Source organism: Aotus nancymaae, unplaced genomic scaffold (assembly GCF_030222135.1).
Source record: "Aotus nancymaae isolate 86718 unplaced genomic scaffold, 86718_ANA_hifiasm-v0.15.2.pri h1tg000016l, whole genome shotgun sequence".
In the NCBI taxonomy this organism is placed as follows: domain Eukaryota; kingdom Metazoa; phylum Chordata; class Mammalia; order Primates; family Aotidae; genus Aotus; species Aotus nancymaae.
The window spans coordinates 8,028,159-8,044,686 of NW_026988428.1; the positions used below are offsets into that span (position 1 = coordinate 8,028,159).

At 39.4% G+C, this 16,528-nt stretch overlaps 1 protein-coding gene and 1 long non-coding RNA gene across 4 annotated transcripts in view; one reads left to right on the forward strand and one right to left on the reverse strand.

Moving 5' to 3' along the window:
• The window catches only part of PLEKHG7 (pleckstrin homology and RhoGEF domain containing G7), a 70,626-nt gene extending 69,484 nt beyond the window's left edge, over positions 1–1,142 (reverse strand). Inside the window, exon 1 of the mRNA XM_021675622.2 lies at positions 1,000–1,142. The gene's annotated coding sequence lies outside the window, so the exon portion shown is untranslated. The remainder of the gene's footprint in view (positions 1–999) is intronic.
• CLLU1-AS1 (CLLU1 antisense RNA 1) overlaps positions 923–16,528 on the forward strand; it is a 278,212-nt gene continuing 262,606 nt past the window's right edge. For all 3 annotated transcript variants that reach the window (XR_010342949.1, XR_010342948.1, XR_010342950.1), the window contains exon 1: positions 923–1,275. This is a non-coding gene — a long non-coding RNA (CLLU1 antisense RNA 1). The remainder of the gene's footprint in view (positions 1,276–16,528) is intronic.

Genomic DNA, 16,528 nt, shown 5'->3' on the forward strand with positions numbered 1-16,528 from the left:
GATGCTCACCACCACACCCGGCTAATTTTGAATCAATAGGGACTTTCATGGATATATACACTCAGGACCATTCCATTATTCTTCTCCTTTAGAAGACTGTCCAAATTCTGGGTGCAACAATGTTAAAGGAATTCAGTATATTTGCATAGGCACTTGCATAATAGATCAGCTTTCTTAGCCTTTGGGTTTCCCCTCTGTGCTTTTGGCCTTTTTCTCTCCTCTTTTGAGGGATTAGGTTACAGCTTTGGGTTTCCTTTCTAGTCGTTTCAGACAAAGGGTTGTAGCTGCTGGTAGGAAGTTATGTACGGCCAATAAGATTCACATAGGTGAGTATTATTTATGAGCCACTGTGTCAAACATTGGAACCAAGGCAATAGTCACTGCTGGCATGACTCACTGCAGAAATGGAGAAACTTTAAAAACAGCAGGATTTTGGGAGGTGGTTTGCAGTGAGGCAGGAAGAGCTCAAGCACCAGAGTAAATGGGTATGGTTTCTCTTCCAGTCTCACTGTCAACTGGCTGTGTGACCTAGGACAAGCCACTTCTCCTCTGCCAACATCTGTGCAGCATTTACCAAAAGGACATCAAAGAACCTCCCTTACAGGCTTGTTGCAGAAATTAAGTGAGATAATGGCCAAGGCTCCTGGGAGGCGCTCCCTAAATGACTACGCCCAGTGGATCTGGTAGAATCAAAGTTCACAGTAGATCCCTTCGTGCTAACTCTTCTCCTTTATGTTTAAAAGAGGAAATCAATACATGGTCATTGTAAAGAAAATTCACCAGCCTTTGACCTTCCAGGAGAATCCAGCAAACACCCACCCACTCTGTTGGGGAAGCCATCTCACTGTACTAGAAATTATTAAACCATTGTAGATTAATGATTCATTAATTTTAATGAGACCTGAAGAGACCAGCAAAATAAGGGAACCCGATAGCAATAGGACGAAAGGAAAGTGCAAGAGAGAAACCCGGAAAACCGCTGAATGTTGCCTTTAATACCTGTGAGATGGTCTGTCCCTGAAGGCGATTGCACCCAGGTGGGTCCTGACGATCCTCAGAGCCTCAGAACCAGAGTGAGCTGCCAGGGGAGGGCTCCGAGCAACAAGTTCCACACCTGTAACAACGCGCCCTCTGGGCTGAGTGAAAGCAACCTCGCTACCAGCCGCAAGGAGGAACTGGCCTCTCCCCTACTTAGAGAAATTTCCAGTGATTTGTTTATGAAAAAGCTTAAAGGGAAGCCAGTTCAGAATCTAAGGCAGCCTAAGAGCAAGTCAGGTAAGCAATGGCTGATCAAATACAGAAACGATGCAAATGTAGCTTTTTACTTCCTCTTGAGGCGTTCAATAAATCATCACTGATAGTTCAGTGAAGCAGTTCTAGGTTTCTATTTATTTTCTCCAAGGTTGTGAGATACATTCTTTGAGACACATCATAAAACATTTTGTGTTGGTCTATTTGATTAATGACATGCTTTGATGATCATTGAATAATAGAGGAAATGATTAGAGCACTGGGGAGCAAATTTGTGAACATTAGTTCTCAAATAATTAAAATGCAAATGAAGAGCATTTATATCCAGTAGTATTCTCATTAGATCAGTACCCCAAAGAACATTTATTTGATGCCTAGGTGGAGATAATGCATATGTATTCAGCATTAAACAAAAATGTCTATAGACTTTATCAAAACAAAGTCAAAGTAATTCTGATGAAGTCTAATTCACTGAAGTTTTCATTGCTTGGATTCATTACAGATGCTTCCTGTGAAGGTTCCTTGAGGATTGGTAGTTCTTAAAGTAGGGTCCCTGGACCAGCAGTGTCAGTATGACTTGGGGACTTGTTAGAAAGGAAAAATCCTCCTGCATACTCTCCAACCCCTGGAACTCTGGGAATGGGGCCAGAAGTCTGTGTTTTTTTGTTTTATTTTGTTTTTTTGAGTCAAGGTCTCACTCTGTCACCCAGGTTGGAGTGCAGTGGTGCAATCTCGGCTCACTGCAACCTCTGCCTCCAGGGTTCAAGCGATTCTCCTACCTCAGCCTCCTGAGTAGCTGGGATTACAGGTGCACGCCACCAGGTGGTGGATTACACCTGGTGCAGGATTACAGGTGCATGCTAACTTCTGTATTTTTAGTAGTGACGGGGTTTCACCATATTTGCTAGGCTGTTCTCAAACTCCTAACCTCAGGTGATCCACCCACCTCAGTATCCCAAAGTGCTGGGATTACAGGTGTGAGCCATTGTGCCCAGCCAGAAGCCCGTGTTTAACAAGACTTCCAGGTGATTCTTACATGGGTTAAAATTTGAGAACCACTGCCCTTAGGGAGAAAAAAAAAGGTCTAACTTAATAGATGTTGGCCTTGTGATAACCTTTGTATTAGTCTTTAATTGTCTCATGTTGATCTTACTAGAACATCATTTACTTAGAACTTTGAAAAATGACTTGATCTCTTGCTCTCACCACCATTGCCAGCATTACCAGCTCAACCAAAACTAGGATATCAAAAAATATCTATTTTGCCAGCATGGAGCCTGCATAAAACAGCTCTGAGCTCCTGCCAAGGATGTCTAGAAATGAATTCCTTCAATTTGGGAAGAAAAAAAATGAATAAAGTCTTTTAGCTTTTAGTTCGTGGAAGGAAGGTCACACTTTATCTACCAGTCCCCTCACGCACATGTGATTGTAAAACTGTCTCTCCTAGGGAATAATGATAATGGAATATTTGATCCCAATGCAAAAACTTCCAGCTCCTGGTTGTAACTTAAAGAAGGAAATTAAGAGTCTTATAGAAAAGTCACAAAGGATTATCAGGGAAAAAAATGTGCCAGCTCCTCTGATTCATCAAGGAGATGGCAATAGGGAGGCATTCTGGGGGTGAAGGGATGCCCTAGAGTCAGCTTTTCCTTTGAGACCCTGGGAAACCTCACTGTGGCCCTTTCTCAAATAACAGATGGAGGTGCTCTCCAATATTGCAGAGGGAACAGCTTGCCTCAGCATTTTTTGCCTATGTGTAGTTTTACATTTATGTATGCTTTGCTTCAATAAAATGTATACTTTAAAAAGTACATCTATGCTAAAAGACGACATCCTAGTTTTCTTCTGGCTTTGAATTGGCAAATTCCTAAAAAATATTTCCTTTTTAGTTGTTGAAAAGAGGTATGATATTTATTTGAGCTTCCTTTTAGGCTTTAGGATTACAAAAATTCAATTGTACCATATTTACAATTATTAATATAGCTGGGCATGGTGGCTGATGCCTGTAATCCCAGCATTTTGGGAGGCCAAGGCAGGCAGGTGATTGAGTCTAGGAGTTCGAGACCAGCCTGGGAACATGCTAAAACCCCATCTCCATAAAAAATAAAAAAATTAGTTGGGTGTGGTGGTCTGTGCCTGTAGTCCCAGCTACTTGGAAGGCTGAAGTGGGAAGATTGCTTGGGCCGAAGTTTCAGTAAGCCATGATCATGCCACTGCACCATAGCCTGGGTCACAGAGAAACACCCTGTCTCAGAAACAAATTAAAACAAAAAAAGATGAATATCAGGTGAACATCAATGCATCTTGATATTTTTGATATCTTTGATATTTTAACTCAAAAAATTTTCAATATTTTTGAGTTATTTATTCAGGAAAAGTTTCTAGGCAGTACATATTCTGAGCTGTTTCATATCCCAAACTGACTTTATTTTGCTATCACATATGCAGGGCATGGAATTCTTGCATCATGGTACTTTCCTTTAAAGGTCTGTAGAGATTTTTGCATGATTTTCAGTCGTTACAGGTTGAAATAGGAGGTCAATAGAATACTTACTCTTTGGTGAGTACCATACTTTTAATTTTTTTTTTTTACTTCTTTGTGACATTGTGAATGTTTTATTGAAGTGTGAAATTAATTTATATATATATATAATTTTATTGGGATTAGGTCTTGCTATATCACCAAGGCTGATCTCAAACTTCTGGACTCAAGTGGTCTTCTTGCTTTAGCATCACCAGTAACAGGGACTACAAGGAATGCTGTTAATTATTTATTTTAAAATTTTATGAAGAGATAGGGTCTTGCTATGTTGTCCAGGCTTAAGGTTTTCTTTATATTTGAAGGTAGAGATGTTTACCTAGCGTATGTCATGGTGGGTTCTGTTTACCAAATATCTGGCGTATATTTTCTATTATTTAAAATATTTTTTGTAAATAAGAAATATTTTCTATGTTATTTGACATCTGTCACTCTTTCACTGATTGTTTCTTCACTCCCATTCTTCATTCTTTTCATTTCATTCTTCACTCTCTTAATTCTGTTTCTTCATTCTTCAGAGTGAAATTATCTCTTTACTCTGATATTTTATCTTTTCTCTACATCATTTTTATTTTTTTACTGCTTTTACCTTAGGGATAATTTCTTTTTTTTTAAACATATATATTTTATTGCACTTTAGGTTCTGGGGTACATGTGAAGAACATGCAGGATTGTTGCATAAGTACATACATAGCAGTGTGGTTTGCTGCCTCCATCCCCATCACCTATATCTGGCATTTCTCCCCATGTTATCCCTCCCCAACTCCCTACACCCCACTATCCCTCCTCTCGTGCCCCCCAACAGACCTCAGTGTGTGATGCTCCCCTCCCTGTGTCCATGTGTTTTCATTGTTCAATACTCGCCTATGAGTGAGAACATACGGTGTTTGATTTTCTGTTCTTGTGTCAGTTTGCTGAGAGTGATGATTTCCAGGTTCATCCATGTCCCTACAAAGGACACAAACTCATTGTTTTTTATGGCTGCATAATATTCCATGGTGTATATGTGCTACATTTTCCCTGTCCAGTCTATCATCGATGGGCATTTGGGTTGGTTCCAAGTCTTTGCCATTGTAAACAGTGCTGCAATGAACATATGTGTGCATGTGTCTTTATAATAGAACAATTTATAATCCTTTGGATATATACCCAGTAATGGGATTGCTGGGTCAAATGGAATTTCTATTTCTAGGTCCTTGAGGAATTGCCACACTGTCTTCCACAATGGTTGAGCTAATTTATACTCCCACCAGTAGTGTAAAAGTGTTCCTATTTCTCCACATCCTCTCCAGCATCTGTTGTCTCCAGATTTTTTAATGATTGCCATTCTAACTGGCGTGAGATGGTATCTCAATGTAGTTCTGATTTGCATTTCTCTAATGACCAGTGATGATGAACATTTTTTCATATGTTTGTTGGCCTTATATATGTCTTCTTTTGAAAAGTGTCTGTTCATATCCTTTGCACACCTTTGAATAGGTTTGTTCATTTTTTTCATGTAAATCTGTTTTAGTTCTTTGTATATTTTGGATATAAGTCCTTTGTCAGATGGGTAGGTTGCAAAAATTTTTTCCCATCCTGTTGGTTGCCAGTTCACTCTAATGATTGTTTCTTTTGCTGTGCAGAAGCTCTGGAGTTTAATTAGATCCCATTTGTCTATTTTGGCTTTTGTTGCCAATGCTTTTTGTGTTTTGTTGATGAAGTCCTTGCTTAGGCCTATGTCCTGAATGGTTTTGCCTAGATTTTCTTCTAGGGTTTTTATGGTGTTAGGTCTTATGTTTAAGACTTTAATCCATCTGGAGTTAATTTTAATGTAAGGAGTCAGGAAGGGGTTCAGTTTCTGCTTTCTGCACATGGCTAGCCAGTTTTCCCAACACCATTTATTAAACAGGGAATCCTTTCCCCATTGCTTGTTTTTGTCATGTTTGTCAAAGATCAGATGATTGTAGATGTGTGGTGTTGCCTCTGAGGTCTCTGTTCTGTTCCATTGGTCTGTATCTCTGTTTTGGTACCAGTACCATGCTTTTTTGATTACTGTAGCCTTGCAGTATAGTTTGGAGTCAGGTAGTGTGATGCCTCCAGCTTTGTTCTTTCTGCTTAGAATTGACTCTCTCTTTTGGTTCCATATGAAGTTTAAAGTGTTTTTTTCCAGTTCTGTGAAGAGGGTCATAGGTAGCTTGATGGGGATAGTGTTGAATCTATAAATTACTTTGGGCCATATAGCCATTATCACAATATTGATTATTCCTAACCATGAGCATGGAATGTTTTTCCATCTGTTTGTGTCCTCTCTTATTTCCTTGAGCAGTGGTTTGTAGTTCTCCTTGAAAAGGTCCTTTACATCCTTTGTTAGTTGCATTCCTAGGTATTTTATTCTCTTTGTAGCAATTGTGAATGGCAGTTCATTCTTGATTTGGCTCTAAGTCTGTTATTGGTGTGTAGGAATGCTTGTGATTTTCGCACATTGATTTTGTATCTTGAGACTTTGCTGAAGTTGCTTATCAGTTTCAGGAGATTTTGGGCTGAGACAATGGGATCTTCTAAATATACAATCATGTCATCTGCAAATAGAGATAATTTGACTTCCTCCTTTCCTAATTGAATACCCTTTATTTCTTTTTCTTGCCTGATTGCTCTGGCTAGAACTTCCAATACTGTATTGAATAGGAGTGGTGAGAGAGGGCATCCTTTGTAGTGCCAGATTTCAAAGGGAATGCTTCCAGTTTTTGCCCATTCAGTATGATATTGGCTGTGGGTTTGTCATAAATAGCTTTTATTATTTTGAAATACGTTCTGTCAATACCTAGTTTATTGAGAGTTTTTAGCATAAAGGGCTGTTGAATTTTGTTGAAGGCCTTCTCTACGTCTATTGAGATAATCATATGGTTTTTGTCTTTGATTCTGTTTATGTGGTGAATTACGTTTATAGATTTGCTTATGTTGAATCAGCCTTGCATCCCTGGGATGAAGCCTACTTGATTGTGATGGATAAGCTTTTTGATGTGTTGTCGCAATTGATTTGCCAGTATTTTATTGAAGATTTTTCATCTATGTTCATCATGGATATTGGCCTGAAGTTTTTTCTTCTTGTTGAATCTCTGCTGGGTTTTGGTATCGGGATGATGTTGGTCTCATAAAATGATCTGGGAAGGATTCCCTCTTTTTGGATTGTTTGGAATAGTTTCAGAAGGAGTGATACCAGCTCCTCAGGGATAATTTCTTGACACCATTTTCTATTTGGCTGTTTTGCTTTTTCCATCTGCATAGTTCAAATTGCCTTTAAATGTTTCCATAATGACTTTAACATTGTAAGGCTGGTTGAGTCGCTGGAGAGCTCGGACACACCCCCCTCCCTCGCCGGGATCTCAGACACTCCCCGTTCCCTCACGGAGAGCTTGGACGCTTCCCCGTCCCTCGCGGGGAGCTCGGACACACCCCCTTCTCTCTCGTGAGCTCGGACGCTCCCCCCTCCCTCGCCGGGAGCTCGGATACACCTCCTTCCCTTGACGGGAGCTCGCACACACCCTCCCCCCACCGAGGAGCCCAGGGAAAAAAGCCCTGCCAGGACCTACCTGATAGCATTTTGTCCCATCCAGGCCCCACTCCCCACCATTTTGTCCTATCTGGGCCCCACTTCCTGCCATTTTGTTCCATCCAGGCCCCACTCCCCACCATTTTGTCCCACTCACCTTGGGCACAACCAATCAAACGCCTCCACTCCCTATAAAACCCCACGTCTGAGAGGAGTCCGCGCGACTTCTCCGGCCCCTCCTGTCAGACTGCAGAACCTCACCTGGGCGCCTGAATAAATTCCCTTGCATTGGATTATTTTCGTGCTGGCCTCAGTTTCTTTGTTTTATCCTCGACGAGAACAGACCTTACATCAATTTTACTTTTAAGATAAATAGGAGTATTTCAGTGCAATTCTCTTTTTCCTTTTTTTTTTTTTTAGATGGAGTTTTGCTCTTTTTGTCCAGGTTGGAGTACAGTGGTTTCATCTTGGCTCACTGCAACCTCTATCTCCTGGGTTCAAGTGATTCTCCTGCCTCAGTCTCCCAAATAGCTGGGATTACAGGCATGTGCCACCACACCCAGCTGATTTAGTATTTTTAGTAGAGATGGATTTTACCATGTTGGTCAGGCTGGTCTTGAATTCCTGACCCCAGGTGATCAATCCATCTTGGCCTCCCAAACTGCTGGGATTGCAGATGTGGCCACCACTCCTGGCCTTGCAATTCTTTTTTATTGCTAAACGTTTTTATGGTGGCGGCCTGTAGGTTCTTGATTCATGTCAAAAATATGGATTATTTAGTATGTCATGAACCGAGGCCTATGATTAACTCAACTATATGTGGTCTAAAAATCAAGGTCAAAGAATCACGAATCAGATAATTTCTAGCTTTTCCTGTTTTTTTTTTTTTTTCTGAAGTAACTACATTTCAAAGAGAGTAGCTCTACTGAGACATCTTAGAATTTTTTTTTTTTGCTTTTTTCTTATGACCTATAAGCTATTTTACTAGGCTCAGTAGTTGTTCTATTTGCCATTCCTTAGAGAAGGATATCTTTGCTTGCCTGGTGTTGACTTGGGGTCAACAAAGGACTTCACTGAGTTCTGATTGCTTGCTCAGCAATTTTGCAGTTTAAGGGGCAGGGACCTAAAGTCACAGCTGCTGCCACAGCCAGCCCATAAGCTGGGTGCCGTCACACTTATTCAGGGACAAAGGGCTCTTCAGCATGGCCAGCCCTCTGCTTGCTTTCAGACTTGTGACCAGGAGCCATGTATGAGGCCTTCCCTCACAGCCACTGTGCATTGCTACAGCTCAAATGAGAGGACCCAAAGGGCTGGGCTTTCCATGAGTTCCCTATGCCTTCCTGTCTTCTGAGTCTCAGAACAGTGCCAACTCGCCTCTTAGAACTGGAATTTTACTAGACATTTGTTAGCAGCCTCCCTCCACCCGTGACCCACTCTCCTTTCCAGAGTCATGATTTCCATTTAAGGCTCCATGTGTTTCTTCATGCTTTTTTTCATTCCCAGCTTAAGGGGTGGAACACTAGACCTTGGCTCAGTCAAATGTGTATTTCAATCCCCAGGCTGCAAGGACTGGTTTAGGAGATCAGCATGTGACCCAAGCCAGTCCAATCAGTGTAACTCTCAGCAATTTTTCTGAGAATCCTGGGACAAAGACTTTGCTGATGGATGTGGAAGAGGAGGCAGCCAGCAATGGAAACTGCTGGCAGACACCCTGACTCTATGGAGTGGAGGAGCCAGTCTTAGGATACATCTAACACCATGACAAGCAGAATGTAGTTAGAAAGAAAACAACAAAACTAGGCTTTAGTGACATCCTGAGTAGCTGAATCAGTCCTCCTCCAACTGTAGGAAGAGATTCTTCTACATTTGTTTCCCCAAGTCATTAAATTTCCTTTGTTGTTAAGCCATGTGGAGGCGTGCTTTCTTTGCTTACATCTAAATGCATTCTCACAGATAGAGAGGCATCTGTGGGAGTGTATCAGTTCCTCTTCTTCCCTTCCAGAGGCATTGCTCTCAGAAAGGGGTCTGCTTTCAGCATCTTCTTTTGATCCAGGACAACTTAGACTGTGTCCGTGGTCTGCTCTCACACTGCTATTAAAGGCATACCTGAGACTGGGTAATTTATAAAGGAAAGAGGATTAATTGACTCACAGTTCAGCATGACTGGAGAGGCTGCAGGAAACTTAAAATCATGGTGGAAGGGGAAGCAAACACGTCCTTCTTCACATATTGGCAGCAAGGAGAAGTGCCAAGCAAAAGAGGGAAATGCCCCTTGCACAACCACTAGATCTCATAAGAATTCACTCACTATCATGAAAACAGCATGAGGATAACAGCTCCCATGATTAAATTACCTTCCATTGAGTCCCTACCACAATACATGGGGATTTTGGGAACTGCAATTCGAATTGAGATTTTGCTGGGGACACAGCCAAACCATATTAGACTGTATCTGAAGAATTAACTCTTCTAGATTTCTAGATTATAGGTAGCACCAATCCTTGATTTCCAACGGTCATGCAGATGTGTTTCCATTGTGAATATTTTGACGGTCACTGTATTAGTTTTCTAATGCTGGATAACAAATGTACAGTTAGTGGCTTGACATATAGCATGCATTATCTCACAGTTTTTGTGGGTGAGGAGTCTAGACACAGCTTATCTGAGTTTTTTATTGTGGCCTTGTGAGAAGGCTACAATCAAGGCATTGGCTAGGCTGCATTCCTTTCTGGAACTCAGGGTCCTCTTCCAATCTCATGCGGTTGTTGGAAGAATTCAAGTCCTTGTGGTTGTAGAATTGAGGCTCTCACTTCACAGAGGCTGCCCCCAGTTCTCTGCTATGTGATCCTCTCCATAGTCATTTCACACCATAGCTTGCTTCTTGAAGGCCACTGGGACATTTTGTCCCTCCAGTCTGGTAGGATGGAGTCTCATAAATATATTGTAATATGATCACAGGAGTAATACCCTATCACCTTTGCCATATTTGATTGGTTAGAAGCAAATCCCAGGTTCCACCCACCCACATTTGAGGGGAGGGAGTTACCAAGAGTGTGATTTGGAGGTAACCTTAGGCTGTGTCTCTCACAGTCATTTTTAATAGTAATTGAGATTTGTTTTCTAATTAACATGTAGCTAGGCTAAGCTATGTCCCAACTTCAAGCACCGTGCCTTTCCTTGACTGTTTTTGACATCAGATTGGCCTGACAAATGGCTTTAAGTGTTTCCGATGGATAGAAGCTAGTGTGGAAAAGTGAAAGTAAACCAAGCAACTGTGCATCATAGAAATTCAGGAAGCAGGCACAGCTGAGGTTTCACAATTCCTAAGGCTGCCCCTGGCTCTGCATCAGCCCGTCTGTTTGCCAAGACCCAGCGGAGGCACTGTGGGGTTTATTTCTTCTGTTTAATTTTAGTGTGGGCTGCTTTGAATTTTGCTTTGATAATCAACAGGGGCTCACAGTAATGCTTAGACTTACAAGGATGAATTTGTTTTGATGTTGACTGAACCAGCAGCAAATCGTCTACCTTGGAAAGTGAGGAGATGGGATTTAGGTGTGAAATTCATTTCTGAGTTGTGCTGAAGTCCCAAGCAGCCGCTGATTACCTGGTACATTTCACTCAGCTCAACTCAACCAACTTTTAGTTCTGACATTTCTAAAGTGGTTCCCTTGTCAGAATTGTAGATGTGAAGAAGTTAATAACTGCAGAAACAGCCTTGGAAATGAGTTTAAGAGCCAATGAGGGAAAAATAAGCCTGTGGATTTTATTTTTAAATGTAGTAAAGATAGAACAGATAATCAGGCTGAAAATTATCTTATTGCTGGTTCTTCTTGGTGATTTAGGACCCATTGTAAGACTTAATCCACTTTCCTGTGATCTCTGTCCCAGAGTCATAATTCTAGCATGATTATGTCAAAATTATCGCCACAGTAGTCAATTGCAGGGTTACACACAGAGAATTAAGACTTCAGGTGGTGAATAAACAGAAACAGCAGGAACCTGGAAACTGAGAGCCATAAACCTTCTGTTCTTTTGAAAATGCTCCTGAGGATGGCAAAAAGTGGAGAGAGAAGAAAGAAAACGTGGCTTGTTACATAAAGCAAGAATTATTTCCAAATGAAAGGAAGGTTGATTCAATTTTCTGAAATGAAGTTTTCTTAAGCAAGGGAACTCCATGAGAAGGATCAAATTACGGTCACATTTTATACAAATAATGCGATGAATGTAAAGGTTTTTCAAAATGCAATGCCTATTATTTTCTATTTCCTATACAACCTACGGTCATTGTATAAAGACAGAGTTATCTTTAAACTTTTGTGACCGCAGAGCACTTTATCTGATTTTATTTTTTGTTTTTTTTTTTTTTTTTGCAGACAGAAATATTTCTCAGATTATTGTTTAAAGGATTATAGTAATCAGAAATTGATTTATGCCTCATATTCCATGCATGGTGAGAGCATTTATTGGAGAATGATCTGTGTGCATGACTGATTATATCACATTAGATAAACAATCACTTGCAATTTATTGGTTTTATTTCTTTTGGCAGATGTTGCTGTATTTGATTGCTATACATTTTGTTTAATGCTGGAAGAACCCTTTGTGTATGGTTAATGATGTCACAACTCTTAGGATCAGTCAAATTAACTTAGTAAGGATTCTATGGATCCATTTTGCACTGTCTGAAAAACCAACTTATATTAATTATTATTTTCCACCTTTCATAGATAAATACAATTTTTTTCACATGTAGGACACTTTAACATTGTATGTAACGATAACTCTCCTGCTATCTTTCAGGGCAAGATGAGGAAATGTGGGCCAAAATGAGTTTAGGTAGGTTAGGATGGACCAACTATATTTCAAAGAGGCTCATGAGGGTAAGTGTGGAGTGCAGGCTATCAAGAGTATTATTTATAAAAATGGCAAAATAGTTTATATGCCATTGTGCAATTTTTTTTTTCATTTAACAATATATCATGGGCATTCTTCAGTGTCATTGAATATACATAACATTTAAGAGCTATAGACTATTGAATTATAATTATGTAATCATGGCTGTATTGATAGCATTGTCGTCTAATCCACAGTAGGACATTGCTAAACAAGAGTGGTTTTCCTCCACTCCTTCTCCCAGTGGTTGGATTCTTTTTCTCTTGGTTTGGGTAGGGCTAATTTTCCTTTTCCTTTCCCCCAAACCAGTTCTGCTCAATCAGAACAGTTTATCATTCTATCTGCATGTGATTGGTTAGCAGTTGACAGGCCATCACAAGCTGGGCCAATCATGACTTTTGCTGGCATTCAAAGAAGCAGGTGATCTTTGCTCTTTGTTTACATGCTGAAAAGTTGATGTCAACTGGGATTTGTTCATTGTCATGTTTGTTACTGATATGATTTGGCTGTATCCCTACTCAAATCTCATTGTGAATTGTAGTTCCTATATCCCCACATGTAGTGAGAGGGACCAGGTGGAGGTAATTGAATCATGAGAGCAGTTTCCCTATCATGTTCTTGTGATGATGAGTTAGTTCTCATGAGATCTGATATTTTTATAAGGGGCTTCCTTCTTTACTGGGCACTCAATTTCTCTCCTGCCCTCCTGTGAAGAGGTGCCTTCCACCATGATTGTAAGTTTCCTGAGGCCTCCCCAGTCATGCAGAAAATTTGCAGCCTTGCGATGAGATAGAAAAGAAAACCCCATTTTCTGGGGAGAAATTCAAGCCAGCTTCAGAAATCTGCATAAGTAATGAGGAGCCCAATGTTGATCACCAAAAAATGTCTCCAGGGCATGGAAGAGACTTCACAGATAATACAGTTACCATGCAGGAGCACCTGCTCCAAAGTGAAGTCAGCTCTAGAAAAGCAAAGCATGTGGATGCCCAAAGACAGTTCTAATCCCTTAAATTTCCCAGTTATGTTCTAGATCCTCCCTTTCAAAGCCTGTGTTAGCTAAGTTTCTCTCACTAGTAACCAAAAGAGTCCCAGCTAATATGGAATTAAGATAAAGTCAATAGAAGTTGAGATGTTTAACTTGTGTAGGAGAAAACTGGGGGTATATGAGAATTATCTTCCCATATTGAAAAAATTGTCATGTATAGTTAGTAGGTACAAATATACACTTAGATAGAAAAAATAAAACTTGGTGTTTGATAGATCAGTAGTGTAACTATAGTAAATGTAAATCAATTGTACATTTAAAAATAGCTAGAAGAGAATAATTTGAATGTCCCTAGCATAAAGAAAAGATAAGTGTTTAAGGTGATAGATATTCCAATTACACTGACTTAATTTTATGAATGTATTGCTTATCACATATACTGCAAAAATATGCACAGCTCTTATGTATCAGTAACAATAAATTAACTTATTAAAAAATAATTGTTGTTTGGAATTTAAAGTAATAGACTTATTCTGAATAGCTTTAGCCCCAAATTAGATTGTAATCTAGAGATAAGCAGATTTTAGCCTTAAATAAATAAAAAATGTGTAATACTTAGGGCTGTCTGAAAATGAAGAGCTACTTTGTAGGTAGGTATTAAAAAGGCCACGTCCCACAGCAGTAACATGATGACAAGAATTCTACTTCTTACAGAGGATACCTAGTGAGTGTGGCCAAGCCCCTGGTTTTTAGGTTATCAGAGAGGCAGTAATGGGATGGGGAGGCCCTTATTGAAAGATGAGGAACCCCAGCTTGGGAAACAGCTGAGGGATGGTAGCTCCAGTGTGTTGAACTAGGGAAAGAACTGCAAGAGGAAAGAACTGGGCTGAAGAGCCTGGAGAGTGGTTGATCTACTGCAGTGGGGCCTATTCTACGAACACAATGTTGCTTTAACATTAAAAAAGTAATGTGATTCACACAATGAACAACATTAACAACAAAGGAGAAGAATCAGATGATATTCTGCAATTGTTTGTTGCCAGTATTGGTCCTGTTCCATTTTCTCTATCTCCTTCTCAGACTTCAATTATGTATCATATGTATCTATTATACCCTGTTCTATTCTTTCCATATTTTCCTTCCCCACCTTTTTAGTTCATTTTAAGGCTTCCGTCTGAAACTTTTCATAGGCCTATCTTTTATTTTTTTAAATTCTGTCTTTGACTTATAGTCTACTATTAAATCTATCCATTGAGTTTTTAATTTCAGATATTTTATTTGCTCAGTTCTAGACTATCCATTTTAATGTGTTTTTTGGGTAGATTATAATTCTATGTTGAAAGTCTTTATGTTCTCTTTCATTTTTCTCAACTTTCTCCAATTTTTTTTGAGAATATTTATTATATTTGCTTAAACGTTTTTATCTGCTAACGCCAATATCTGGATTACATTTGGGCTCAGTTCTATTGTCTATTTTTTCTCTTGATGACTAACCACTTTTTCATGCTCATTTTGATTGAGTGCTACACACACATTGCATATAAAATATGTGATGTTATTTTTTTCACGGGCTCTTATCCATTTCTCTGTTTGGTAACTAGGTCAAAGTGTTAATCCTCTCAATCGAATCAGATTTTTATCAGTTTTAGGATTGGATAGCAGCTTTGATTATATTCAGTCCATCTCTGTGGTCAAATGTCTCAAGGATGAGATCTGTGTCATGCTTGTTACAGAGCACTTCTAGTGGGATTTTGTTGCCTAAGCACTGTGAGACTGTGGGAAAGTTCATTCTGTCTTCTCAGCCCACTCTTGCCTCCTACTGCCTCAGCACTCAGAAGTGGTCTTTTGGGAAAAATAGCCATGCATTTGGGTCTCCTCTAGATTTTACTTCGCATGTCATCCCATGTAGCTATCAAAAGCTGTGCTAGTTTCTCTTGTCCCTAGCAGTGAACCACTACCTATGCCAAGCCAGTCCTCAGTTCCTACCAGAATTAGCCTGTGTCTCCAGGGAAGATAATAGCTAAAAATCTCACTCCACATAGGAAAGTATTTTAATTTTTTCTAGAGTTGCAGCTGGAATGATGGCTTGCTGCTGCCTCTGATTTCCTACCTCAAGGAAAGGGATGTTTCACACCTATAATACATAGCAGCTTCCACCAACACTTTGAATTCATGAAGAGTCAACATTTTTACAACCCTCTAGGTCATTTGGAACTTAACACACAAAAGGATATGCAAATTACTTTTCGGCACCTTTTGAAATCCCCTGGACCATGCACACTGCAGGTTATAAAACAAGATGAAAATAATTTATTGAGCATGTACTATATTTTAGGCAATGTTCTAAGCCCTTTCTTTATAAATCTATAAGGATGGTATTACTATATCCTTGTCTTATGATACAGAAATTTAAGTTTCAAGAGGTAAAGTGCATTGTTCAAATAAAAAATGAAAGAGGTATAGCTTGAACCAGGTCTTTCTGATGTCTGTTATGCTTAGTTATTATACTATAAACACTTGTCAAGAGAAGGATACTAGTAGTTATAAGTTAGAAGGCATACAGGTGCTTCTGGCATACATAACACACCTGTCCATACAGAAGCAGATGTGCTACAATGACCACTTACTATCACATACAACTCTCACTTCAGGACATACAGTGAAGAACATATGAATAATGTCATGACATTTGTTGGCACAGATGCTTTATATTATTTATTTCTGGTATCATTTCAAATGAACTCCTCTATTTCCCCAATTGATTATATTTCAAAATATTTAAGGCTCAATGTTTAAGCATCAATTTGATTTTCATCATACTTTCTTATCAGTGGAACTATGTATTTTTGAGTTTTGTAGAAAAGACTTAAAAACAGTTTTAATTCAGAGTATCCATATAGTAAGGCTAGCTTTGCTAAATTTGCTGTTAGATTTAATGATTCTTTCCTGATATAAGCATTACACAGAGAATAGGGAAATAGAAACATCCTCTGCTCATTGTTTCTACATGTTTTTCTTGATTCTGAAATGTGTTTTTGCTTCATTGTTTTTTAGATGCAATTGTCTCATTAGAAGCTTCATGAGTATGTTATCCTGGGCTCATTATCTATGTATTTTTTCTCATACTTTTATATTTTAGTTTCGAGATGACCTTGGTCAAAACTCCCATGAATATTTCTTTCCTTTCTCACAGTTCTCTGCCTGCAGGAAAATCAGTCTCAGAAATTTCTAACTAGAAGAGAACAAAGAAAAATCACTGAAAATGTAAAGGTGACAATATCTGCTCCTCCTGGCACAATTTTCTCAAGGGAACTAATCTCTTAGGCTG